This window comes from Orcinus orca, chromosome 3, assembly GCF_937001465.1.
Source record: "Orcinus orca chromosome 3, mOrcOrc1.1, whole genome shotgun sequence".
NCBI classification, from domain to species: Eukaryota; Metazoa; Chordata; class Mammalia; order Artiodactyla; family Delphinidae; genus Orcinus; species Orcinus orca.
In genome coordinates this window covers 57,685,457-57,698,191 of record NC_064561.1, presented here as the reverse complement: position 1 = coordinate 57,698,191, position 12,735 = coordinate 57,685,457, and positions in this window count along the sequence as shown.

Here is a 12,735-nt window from a genome sequence, read left to right as displayed (position 1 = left end):
GTGCAGGGGACATGGGTTTGATCCCTGGTCCAAGAAGATCCCACATGCCGCAGAGCTGCCACATGCCCGTGTGCCACAACTACTCAGCTTGCACTCTAGAGCCCGTGAGCCACAACTACGGAGCCCGCGTGCCACAGCTACTGAAGCCCGCATGCCTAGAGCCCGTGCTCTACAAGAGAAGCCACTGCAATGAGAAGCCCACACACTGCAATGAAGAGTAGCCCTCACTCGCAGCAACTAGAGAAAGCCTGCACGCAGCAAGGAAGACCCAATGCAGCCAAAAATAAATAAATTAATTAAATTATTATTTTTTTAATTGTTGTGAGGGAGTTCCCTGATGACCTATTAGTTAGGATTCTGGGCTCTCACTGCTGTGGCTCAGGTTCAATCCCTGGTCAGGGAACTAAGATCCCACAAGCTGCACAGCACGGCCAAAAAAAAAAGAAGAGAAAAGTGTTGTGACTTCAAAGAATTTTTATTTAGTCAGTTATATCTAGCAATATTCATTGTGTTCGAAATTAACACTAAGATCTTTTTAAAACGCAAGAATATACAAATACACAACCCATTAGGTATCAGGGCAATGAGAACATCATATGTCACGTAGCCGCGTGTCACGTAACCTCTGAAAAAACCCCACTGGATGCTTGGGAGAGAATGCGAGTAAAAAAGGCAAATAACATCTTAGTGTATTATGAACCTATAGTTTGGAACTCGTGGACCTTAAAGGGACCCCCAGGACCCTGGGGCCACACTTTGAGTACCACTGATCTAAAACATGAAATTTTAATCAAATATTTGGGGCGGCTGGACACACCTTCAGTGATTTCAGAATCTCGGAACACGATGATGCCTAAGATTCAGCAGTAGATATTTGTTGGGGCTTTGGGGGGCCACCAGCATCCATTTCCCCTTCTTTGGGAACCATGTCTTGATTTCCCTCTCAGGCAATAATACCCTCTCCTGCACGCTCAGCCCAGCTTAGAAAAAGAGCCTGTGACTAGGCTAAGCCATCCCATGCTCCATGGCCACAGCGACCCTTTCAAGGAGGAGCATGAGGTGGAAGCCAGGCCTGCAGCCAAGGATCTGGCCTTTCCTCCTGGGCTGGACTAGGAGTGGATGCGAGATCCAGAGTAGCAGCAGCCTTCCTGAGATCACAGCGGGGGGCCTGTGTGAGCATGAAGCCAACATGAGAGAGACAGAGACAGAGACGGAGACCGGTCCTGGGACGTTGGTCGGAGCCCCTAAACCAGCCCGAGGCAGACACTACTATTTGTCTGCTCTTCTGATTAATCTGCAGACCCTCCGTTTTTCTCAGGGAGCTCTCTGTCCACGTCCAGCCAACATACTGAGCTTCCTAGACCGCCTTGCTGTGCAGGGAGGCTGTGTGACATGTTTCTGGTCAATGACTTGTAGGCAGAAGTCCGTGCCTGGAAGCTTCTGAGGTAGCTTGTGAAAGGAAGGAGACTTTGCCCCTTGACCCTTTTTCTCGGATTGCAGGCATGAGACTAGAAGGAGGGCAGCAGGGGAGTGAAAGGCACCAGGAAGGCTGACGGGAGGAACGGGTTACTTTGCAGAGAGAGATCAATGTGTTTGGAATCAAGCTTCTGTGACACACAGCAGCGTGCACTCCCTACGTGATATATAGCCCTGCTCCTGGCCTTGCTGTTTACAGGAGCCAATCAGGTCCCTTTGGGGCTTATGCTGCTTTTGGTTAGGTATTGTCACTTTCTCTCTTTCTTTTTTTTTTTATTCATTTTTATTGGAGTACAGTTGCTTTACAATGTTGTGTTAGTTTCTGCTGTACGGCAAAGTGAATCAGCTATACGTATACATATATCCCGTGTTTTTTGGATTTCTTTCCCATTTAGGTCACCACAGAGCACTGAGTAGAGTTCCCTGTGCTATATAGTAGTTTCTCATTAGTTATCTGTTTTATGGGTGTTCTGTCACTTTCAAGAGAAGAATTCAGATTTCTAGCTCTGAGGAGATCTTGTGTTTACTCAAGCAGGCGGCTAAACTTTTCTCGCATCTCTGAGACAAGGTGAGCCCCAGTCATAGCTTTAAGAGAAAGGAGATGAAATTCATTACATGGCAGAGGAGAATCACCCTATGGCTTCAGAGAAACAGCAAAGCAGGACGAGAAAGGAAGAAAGTCACGGGAGAGGGCAAAGAGCAGCCTTAAGGAGAGCAGAAAACATGTCCTGGCTTTAGAAAGGAGCTGAAAGAGTGTCTGGGGCTGCTGTCTGGGTCACACGCATAATTCTGATGACTCTACAGCCAAGCTATGTAGGGAGGCTCCTCCAGTTTCTAGCAAGCTGCAGTTGGCCCTTACGCTTCTCAGGCATGTGAAGAACTGCATTCTTTCGGGAGCTGGGCCTCTCTCTTCTGGATTTTTCCACTCTCCTGGGGAGGGTCAGGGAGAAGATGGAGGGAGAATATGAATTCATGTGAGCATGCACAAACTTTAGAGTCAGAAAATCTGAATCGAAGTCCTGATTCTGCACCAAATTGCTCGGGATCTGGAGCAATGTATTTCATTTCTCTGGGACTCAGTTTCTTCCCATGTAAAACGGTCATGGTAATAGTCATCTCATAGAGTTGTTGCAAGGATTAGATGAGCTAGTAACATGTAATATGAGAGAATTACATAAGGAGTAGCCATTGGGGGAAGCCAGGTAGAGGGTACATGGGATCTCTGCGTACTTTTGCTACTTCCTCTTCAGCTTCTTGTGAATCTAGGATGATTTCAAAATTAAAAGTTCTAAAAAAAATTTTTTTTAATTAATAGGAAGGAAGGAAAAGACGAAAATCTACCAGTCCTGGGTGTCGGGTTTTGTAGTTTCCTAGCGGTTGGGCAGTAGGAGCGAGGAGATGAGAGAATATGATGGGGACGGGAATGGATTAATTCATTAGCTTAATTAATTAGATCCCTATAATGCTCCTAGAGATATAAAAGTAAAGATTATAGAGCTTTTAAATGACTGGTGACGGTGGGACTTTGTTTTCTTCGATTGTGGCTCTGCCCAGACTGGGCTGCGCGAAGCTTTGGGATTTTCCGGGGTTATGCTCTCACAGAGGCAGGTCAGCTACGTTGATCCCCTTTCACTGCTCCGGCCCTGCTACCCTTGCAACAGGCTGCCCAGCAGTCCCACCCCTCACAGCATTCCTCTCAGAAATGTGGTCAGAATCAGGACAAAAACAATACCTTGGCCCCTGAGTCTGTCTAGAACCTTCTCTAAGATACCAAGTCTCTCAGGCTCATGACCTCATCCCACCTCTCCTCCATCCCTGGAATAGATTAATAGCCTCTGGTGCTGGAGGACATTACATTAGCATGTAATGTGCTTAGCTCAGAGCCTGGCACATAGAAAGTGTACGTTAAACTCAAGCTATTATAGTGAATGGAAAGCATCAGGACAAGTCAGTACATGGCCCAGCCCTGCTGTAAGTTGCTGGTGACTTCCAGTAAATCTCTCCGCCTCTCTGGATCAGTTCTTCCTCCTCTGAAAAAATGAAAGAGTTGAACCAAAGGTAGCCCCCTCTACTCTAAAGATCTCTGAAACCCTTGAGGGAAAGTCTAAGCCACTCCCTGCTAAGAAGCTGCCACGGCTTCGAAACACTGAGTTATCAATGCCTCAGTAAACTATACTTCCTCTAGGGAACTCCCAGCCCAAGAGGGAAGGCTGCTAAACGACAGAGAGCTTTTCAAGATATTTGGCTGGGGCTGTGCTGACTCAGAAGAAACAAACAGTACAATTCTCAGTCCTGAAGGTAACAAGAAGTCCCCTGCCAGTCCCCAGAGAGAAAGCCCGCTGTAAGCTCACGAAACAGGGCAGGGCTTTCATAGATTTCTAGAATGTCAATACTGGAAAATCTCTTAGGGAGTTTCTAGTTCAGGGGTTTTCAAGCCACATTCTGTGAGTGCTTTTGCAGTTCCACAAACTATTAATATTCATCTCCTTTTGTATACCTCAAGCTGTATTTAAAACTGTGACCAAAAAACAGCAAAGACACCAATATCAGTCATATCAGTCACCCATTAGATTTCAACACATCAGAAATGAAAATCCATTAGAATGTTGTGCCAGATTCTGCTGGTTGTCCCCTAAATCTACCCTTCCATTTTCTCTTTGTGGTGGAAACTACAGTTGGGTGGGTCCATGGCCACCCAGATTAAAGACTACATTTCCCAGCCTCCCTTGCAGCTAGGTAAAGGCCATGTAATGAAGTTTTGGTCAGTGGGATGTAAGTAATGGTTGTGAGTGCTACCTCTGGGTGTTTTTTTAGAGTGAAGAGGTATGCTTTTCTTCTTCCCTCTTCTCACTGGCTCTGATTTGGACATGATGGTGGAACTCAGTCAGCCATCTTGGACTTTGAATTGGAAGGCTCATGTTGAAGATGGTGGGCAAAAATAGAGAAGGAATCTTGTGTCTTTGATGATCACTGTGTTCTTACATTAAGTGCCTGGGCTGTTTACTCCCATACTTCATTTACATGAAAGAGACATAAACCTCTGTCATATTTAAGTCACTTTTATGTTGGAGTTTCTGCCTTTTGCAGCTAAACCTAATTCACACATTTACGTTCTCAGCGATTAACTTTACAATGCATTAGTAATACAATATTTGTATAGTTTACTTAATGATTCTAAGGAAAACACCAGTTGTAACTATCACTCATGTCAAGAAACAGAATTTTGCAGCCACACAGAAGACCCCCGTGTGCGCTGACTCAATTACAACTACCTCTTTGCTTGTAAAAGCGCCTCTATCCTGACTTTTATAGTAAACACTTCCATGTTGTAATATCACCTTAAAAACATTTTGGTTAAAAACCACTTTTATCTGTAGTATATGGGATAAAGTTTAAGACTTTGTTTGACCAAAGTTTTCCTCTGGTCAAAAGTTAGAAAATAACTGAAATAGTTTGACCACCTCATTTTCCAGAGGGAGAATGTGAGGCTTCTCGGGAAAGGACTTTCTAGTATCAATCAGCAAGTTAGTGGCAGGGTGAACTAAGACCCGGGTTTCGCCGAAGCCTTACCATTTCATTTTTCCAGTTCTTTCGAGGGGAAGGGACCCTCGATACAAGGTACCAGCCTTACCTAATTACTCAAGGATGGAAAAGATTTGCAAATATGGCCTGTCTAGTACAGGGCATTTCATCATCCACCAGCACCAAACTTGGGTCTTTCCACAGAGATCGCAGGGTAGAGAGGCTGCCAGTGTTTCTTCCCAGATGGCTATGCATTGTAACCTAAAAGGATGCATCAGCAAAGATGGAGTCATAGACACAGAGCCACACAATGGGTATGCTAATTGGATGAAGTGATCTTCTCAGCATTTCTCAGAACCCAGTGTGGGGCATCTCTCCTGTGGTGCCGTGTGCACCCACCCTGATACACAGAGGCCCTCAGACAGCACGGTGGTTAAGTATGATGCTGAGTCTCTGAGACCAAGAGAAGTGAGATGCAGAGATGCAGGCTGGAGCAAACCTGAGCTCTTCTGCCATATTCACTCAACTGTTGTGACCTGCATGGGGCTACCCCCAAGTCAGAATTCCAGGAGAATCCCTCCTGCTCATGAAGGTCAATTATGTTATTTTGTGAAAGGTGCCCATTGTGCTTTCAGGTAGGACCTGGCAGCGTCCAAGATCTCACACTGGCCAGATTCCACAGCCCTCTCTCTCCTAGATTCTTGGACGTTTAAGGGTAGGCCTGTTGGCTTCTGTCTTATCCTGTGGATTAAAATTAGCAATCAACATTTAGCAAAGTGGTTATTATATATTCCGTGATTGGGGATAGGGTTGTGTTCTGAGGACTCAAAGTTTGGGAAACAATGCACACTTTCTCCACTTCTGGAAAATTCATGAAGTATGGCATTAGCATATTGAAGGCTCTGTGAATTCCCACAGTAGAGAATTTTGCTTGATTTTGACTGACCTAGCATTTCCCAAACTTTTTCAACTTTTGGATCTCGTGTTTCACTAACACCGTTCTGCCTAGAACAGTTTGGCAAGTGATGCTCAGACCCTTTGGTGGGTAAAGGATGCATTAATACACATGTATCACATATACAACAGGGCTGGACAACCACCTTTCTGGCCCAGGTAGCCCATCTTTCTGGAAAAGTACTGAATTATCCCATACTCTGTAAAAACCCATTCCTAACAGACCCAAGAAGCAGTTGTGGAACTGACCTAAACCTGCCCAGTCTGGGGTGGGTTCCCGGGGGAAAGCTGCCTTGGCCGCACAGCCTGGCACCTGGCTTGTTGTACCAAGATCCCTGGCCAGCCGGCAGCCACCCAGTGTGTGTCTGGGCTTGTTTTTCCTTCCTCTCCCTGCTCTTCTTAGAACACGGCTGAATGGCTCCAGTCTCTCGGCCCTTCTCCCAGCCAACACTGGACCCCTCCAAGTCTGGCCAGCTCCTCTCCCACCGCCTTCATAAACACCCCCTCCAAGCTGGGAACCACAGCACTGGGCTGTTTTTCTCCCTCCTGCACCCCAGGAAGCCTCCCCTTTGCCTGGGCTTCCTTCCAGGGGCCTTGGCTGCCAACCCATTTTAAACTCATCCTCAGCCCAGTCACCTGAAGAAAAAGAGGCTCACAGGAGACCCAAGATGAAAGAGTGTTTAATACTGCGGCTTTTTGAGTTTTGTTTTTAGCGGGAAACTTTATTTTTAAAACAAATTATCGTGAAGAATTTACCAGTTTATAGAACAGATAAATAAGGACATTTATGGCAGACTTGTTTATTCCAGCAAAACATGGGAAAGAAATGAAATGACCGTTCGTAGGGAATGGGTTTAATAAGATTATGGTGAAGTCATACGATGGAATATTATGCAGCCACCTAACAGCATGAGGCAATTCCCAACAATAATCACAAAAGTCCTAGGAAAATCCTTACTTTATATGGAAACTATTTGGTTAATAACTTAATTTTAGGGCAAAAATGAAGATTACTACTCACATTGTTATAAGGCACCAACTCCTAATCAAACTTGTCTGATATTTTTATGGTACTTAAATATGATGACCAAACATCCCACTTCACCCAGAACTGAGGGGTTTCCCAGCATACCGGACTTTAAGTAGTAAAACTGAAAAAAATCTCAGGCAAGGAGATGAGTTGTTCACCCTATACTTAGCACAAATTAAGACTATTTTAGAAAGAATAAGATGATTACGAATTTTAGCCCCCAGTATATTCACAAATGAAATCGAACCAGTATTTGCACTATAAATAGGAGGACAAAACTGTGTGGATTGATATGAAACATGCAATCATTTCAAGACGTTGTGAAATGTATGGGAAAAAAAAGCCAAAGTACAAAACACACCGTGCTAACTATGTTCCCATGTTCTATGTGTTCTCTCTTTTGTTTTCCCTAAAGGTCAGGGTAGGAGAGCAGTAAGGGGTGTGTCCGTATAAGATAAAAATGAAGTTTGTGACTTCTTGTCTATTTCTGTACCCCATTGCAAGAAAATGGCTGGACTGATTCATACCAAATTTTGAGAATATACTTGGGATGGTCTGACTTAAAATATAGTTTGTTTGGCATATGGAAATTTTATTCTAGGGGTCCTGGGGAGATAAGCAGTCATTCTCCAGAGAAGCTGACTCTAGTTAAATAAGAGAGGCCCACAGAGTCACCAACTGGAAAAGATGCACCAGATGGGTTCGGGTCCACTGACAGAGAAAGCAAAGAGTGGTTTCCAGTGAATATCCAAAATAAAGGGTCACAAGGTAGACTCTTCAAATGGAAGGCCTCGGTGTACAAGCTGCTTCCCACGTAGGGGATGGAATCAGATATCCATGTGTGTAAGGATGGTTAACGATTCTTCTGAGTGGAGCCGCTCTTTTGGATCTTAAAGCTTACATTTGCAGACTATTTCTGAAAGATGATTATGAAATTGATAATAATCAGTGTCTCTGAGGAGAACCACAGATCTAAGATAAACTGGATGTTTATTTTTCATTGTGTATCCTTTTGAACTGTTGGCAGTATTTTCCATGTTTGTATATCAAATCTTTTTTCTTTTAATTTATGAGATACTTCAAGCATACAAAGAAGGTATAGAGGATATTAAAGTTAGTATCTTTGTATGTAACTGCTGTCTTTGATGAATCTTGATGTTTTGCCATATATGGTTGTACTGAGAAACCTACAGTTCTCGTCCTGTGTCTTTCTCCTTTACTGCCACACAGAACACTCTGACACTTCTGGTCACCACATGTGTATGTGTTTTCCCCACAGCAAGCAATTCTGGGTGTCCTACAATTTAACTCAATTCCGACACTCCCTACATGGAGATAGCATCAGATCCTACAGGTTAAGGACTCAGTCCCAAGACACTCCCCCTACTCAGATGTCACTTGCAAATAGTAGGTCCCCAGGTCACACCCAGCTTCTGACTTGGCTACAAATAGGAGGTTCCCATGACCTCCTCCCATTTGGATTTGATTATTTGCTAGAACAGCTCACAGAACTCAAGGGAACCCTTACTTACGTTTACCAGTTTACTAAAGGAAATGGTAAAAGATACACTTGAACAGCCAGATGAAGAGATACATAGGGGTGAGGTCTGGGAGGGTTCCAGGTGCAAGAGCAAGGTTCTGTCCCCATGGAATTGGGGTGTACCACCCTCCTGGTACATGGATGCGTTCACCAACCTGAAAGCTCTTTGAACCCTAATTCTTTTGGATTTTCTACATAGATAATCATGTCATCTGCAAACAAAGAGAGTTGTGTTTTTTTTAAAACAAAGACAGTTTTATTTCTTCCTTCACAATCTGTATACCTTTTATTTCCCTTTCTTGCCTTATTGTATTACAAGAACTTCCAGTAAAATGTTGAAAAGCAGTGGTGAGAGGGGACATCCTTCCCTTGTGCCCCATGTTAGTGAGACAGCGTTGAGTTTCTCACTATTAAGTATGATGTTAGCTCTACGTTTTTTTGTAGATATTCTTTATCAAGTGAGGATACTGAGAGTTTTTAATCATGAATGACTGTTGGATTTTGTCAAATGTTTTTTGCGCATCTATTGCTATGATCAAGTGGTTTTTCTTTTTTAGCCTGTTGATGTGAAAGATTACATTAATTGATTTTCGAATGTTGAACCAGCCTTGCATACCTACAATGGTATAAAATTCTTTTTACGCAGTGTTGGATTCGATCTCCTAATATTTTGTTGAGGATTTTATGTCTATGTTCATAAGGTCTATGGTTTTGTTTTCTTGCAGAGTCTTTGTCTGGTTTTGGTATTAGGGTAATGCTGGCCTCACAGTATGAGTTAGGAAGTATTTCTTCTGTTTCTATCCCCTGAGCGAGATTGTAGAGAATTGGCATATTTTCTTCCTTACGTTTGGTAGAACACATAGTTAATCTTAACAGATAAGAGGATCAGTCTTGCTAGAAAGGTGCTAGGGGCCTGGAGCCCTACCATCTACTCCTTTTCCCCCTGACATACCTGTAGGAACCTTAGGTTTCCATAGAATACAGTTTGAAATCACTGATCTAGACCATGGATTGATAAAATTTCTCCGTAAAGGGCAAGATAGTAAACATTTTAGGCTTCACGGGCCATATGGTCCCTGTTGCAACTATTCAACTCAGCCATTGTAGTGCAGAAGCAGCCACAGATAACACATACATTTGAGATGAAAATGTGTCTATGAACTATTTAGTGAAAGAAGCAGGTTACAAAACATCAATACTAATAAAATGGTTAAACCGCTTACTGACTGCTTCCTACACATCAGCCACTGCGCTAAATGATTTATGTGGATTACCTTGTTTAATTTTCAGAACTACCCTACGATATAAAGGCAATGATCTCCAATTCACTGATGGGGAAACAGAGATCTAGGTGGGTTAAATAACTTGCCAGTAACATATGGAGTGGGGATTTAAACCCATGCAGTCTAACTCCAGAGCCTGAGCTTTGAAATGCTACAGTATATTGCCTTTTATGTTTACTTACATATATGTACATGAGCCTAAAAAGGATCCGGAAGGAAATACACCAGAAAGTTAAGTGGACTCTCTTTGTCATGTAGAGATTATAATGAGGGGAGTGATTTATAAATAAGATTGTTTCACTTTTTGCTAATTATTCTGTATCATCATCGAAAGTTAGATATTTCCACTAGTAATATAACACCACCACCAAATGAGGCAGAAGGACTTTTTCTTTCTAAAGACCCGTCCAGTTCTAACATTCTGGAATTCCTCAAGGCCTCTGCCATCTCCAGAGTTTGGTCGGAGGAAGAGGCACAGGCCTGGGGCGATAGTGGGAAGGTCTGGGGAGCTTGTCCCTCTGCCCTGGAGGGCACTTGAAGCTCTTAGAGATTCCAGGCTGCTCCGCCAGCCTCTAGCCTTCCACCTCTCCCTCTAGCCCTTCCTACCATCTCAATGGCTTTTCTGGTCTCTCTAATTACCAGGCATACGGAGGGAACCACAGCTTCTGCTTAGACCAAAAAAAGAAGTTAGGGGGCTTCCCTGGTGGCGCAGTGGTTGAGAGTCCGCCTGCCGATGCAGGGGACACGGGTTCGTGTCCCGGTCCGGGAGGATCCCACGTGCCGCGAAGTGGCTGGGCCCGTGAGCCATGGCCGCGTGAGCCTGCGCGTCCGGAGCCTGTGCTCCGCAACGGGAGAGGCCACAACAGTGAGAGGCCCACTTACCGAAAAAAAAAAAAAAAAAAAAGGAGTTAGATACTCACAAATGGCTGCCTCAGAGAGCATGGTTTCCAAATTGGACCCTGGGAGGGGCAGTGACTGAGCAGGATAGGGGCCAGGTCTGATTTGGGGGTGTGGCCTGACCAGGCAGCCTCAGTCTCCGTTTATGGAGCCATCGGATTCAGGGACCCACTCCCCAAAATGTAAAAGTGAGTGCCAGCACTGACCAGGCACGTGCCACACGCACACGCGCATGCTAGGTGCTTTATGGGCCTTAGCTGTGAAGAAGGTACCATCCAGGGCGGAGCCACAGTTCCCCGATGAGGAGAGATTGCGTAACCTGCCCAGGTTCCCCTGTGTGAGGACCTCGTGCTCTCTGGACTCAGCCCAGCTCCTCCGTGCTGCTCCGGGAACCGTGTGAACGGGCCTAGGAGTGGTGGGAGCCCGGGGCTGCCTGGCCTTTTCGTGTTTTCTCGCCTTCCACTATCAAAAGGGCATCAACGAGGACTTCCCTGGTGGTCCCGTGGTTAAGACTCCATGCTTCCACTGCAGGGGGCACTAGTTCCATCCCTGGTTGGGGAACTGAGATCCTGCATGCTGTGAGGTATGGCCAAAAAAAAAAAATGGGAGGAGGGGCATCAACGAAGAGGCTAGTGACCAGGTGGTCTGATAACGCCAGCTCCATCCCTGAGGAAGTGGTGGGCCAGGGAGGGGGGTAGGGATGGGAAGGGGAGAGCGAGTTCTGCCTCTGAGAAGCCACCATGGGGAGGGGCTGGACTGATGCCCCGGGTGTCAGGATGAACCCAGCCCCAGTCGTGAGAGACGTGCCAGGGAGGTGAGGGTGGGCTCAACGCCAGAACTTTCCCCCAGATTGCTGTCCAGAGCGGAGCCAGCTGCTTGTGGCATTCCCTCGCAGGGGTAGTGTGCAGGCCGAGGCTTGGGGCCCCGCTGTCGGGTGTAGGGGGGCGTGGATGTGGACATGGGGCTGGATGACCAGCCAGGCCTTCTTTTCAAAGATCCTGCAATGATAGCAGCTGCCAAGCTGAGCACTCGCCATGTGCGTATATCACTCTGAGAAGAAGGCGTAGTTATTATTCTTATTTTACAGATGAGAAAACTGAGATCCTGGACAGTTAAGCGACTTGCCCAAATTCACGCAGCTGGGAAACAGCCAGGCTGGCACTGAACCCATCCGTTTGTCTGCAGAGCCTGCATTCTTATCTGAGATCCAGCTGGCTTCTAGCTGCCTGGGGATTTGTGGTCCTAAAAGGATTAGGATACTAGGAGCCCCTGATGAGCAGGCCGATGGGGGATAGCATCCTTATTTCCAGAGGCTTTGATCTTTTCTTTCAAGGCTCCAACTGGCAGTCATGAGATTTGCAGACTTTTCCCTTCTTGGGAGGCAGATTAGGAGACTCGCCTCATCCACTTAAACTAAGTGGCCACAGCCCCTAAAGACATGGAAACCTAAAAGCAGCTCTGCCGGGCACTCCCCAGAAATTACAGACTCGTGCTTTGAAGAGACTGTCCCTAATTAAAGGAGGGTGCCACCAAGAGGGCTGTGACCTGAACAACCACTGCTCTCCTCCACGCAGCACAGCACTTGAGGGTCCATTTTTCCTTTTCAGAGTCTGCAGGGTTGAAAGGACCTAGATCCAAAGACTTCCAACTTCCAGTTTTCAAACTTCAAATTGTATAATTGTGAAACGTTTTGTTCGAAAAGCTTGATTTGTGGAATGCCACCATCAAGCATTAGGCATGTGATGATCTTAAGTCCCACCATAGCCACCTGAGGTAGGTACATTATGATCCCCATTTTACATATGTGGAAACTGACTTGCACAAAAGAATCAGTTACTCGCCCAAGGTCATGCAGTTATTAAGTGGTGGAGGTGGAATTTGAATCCAGATCTGCTCAAGTCCAGATCGTGGCTGAATACCTCTGGGCTCGGTAGGTAAAACCATACGTTGAGCTGCTTTGGTTTGGCATCTGGGACTGTCCCCCGGTGCCCTGTGGAGCCCTTGGGGAACCTGGCCAGCACCAGACAGCAGTT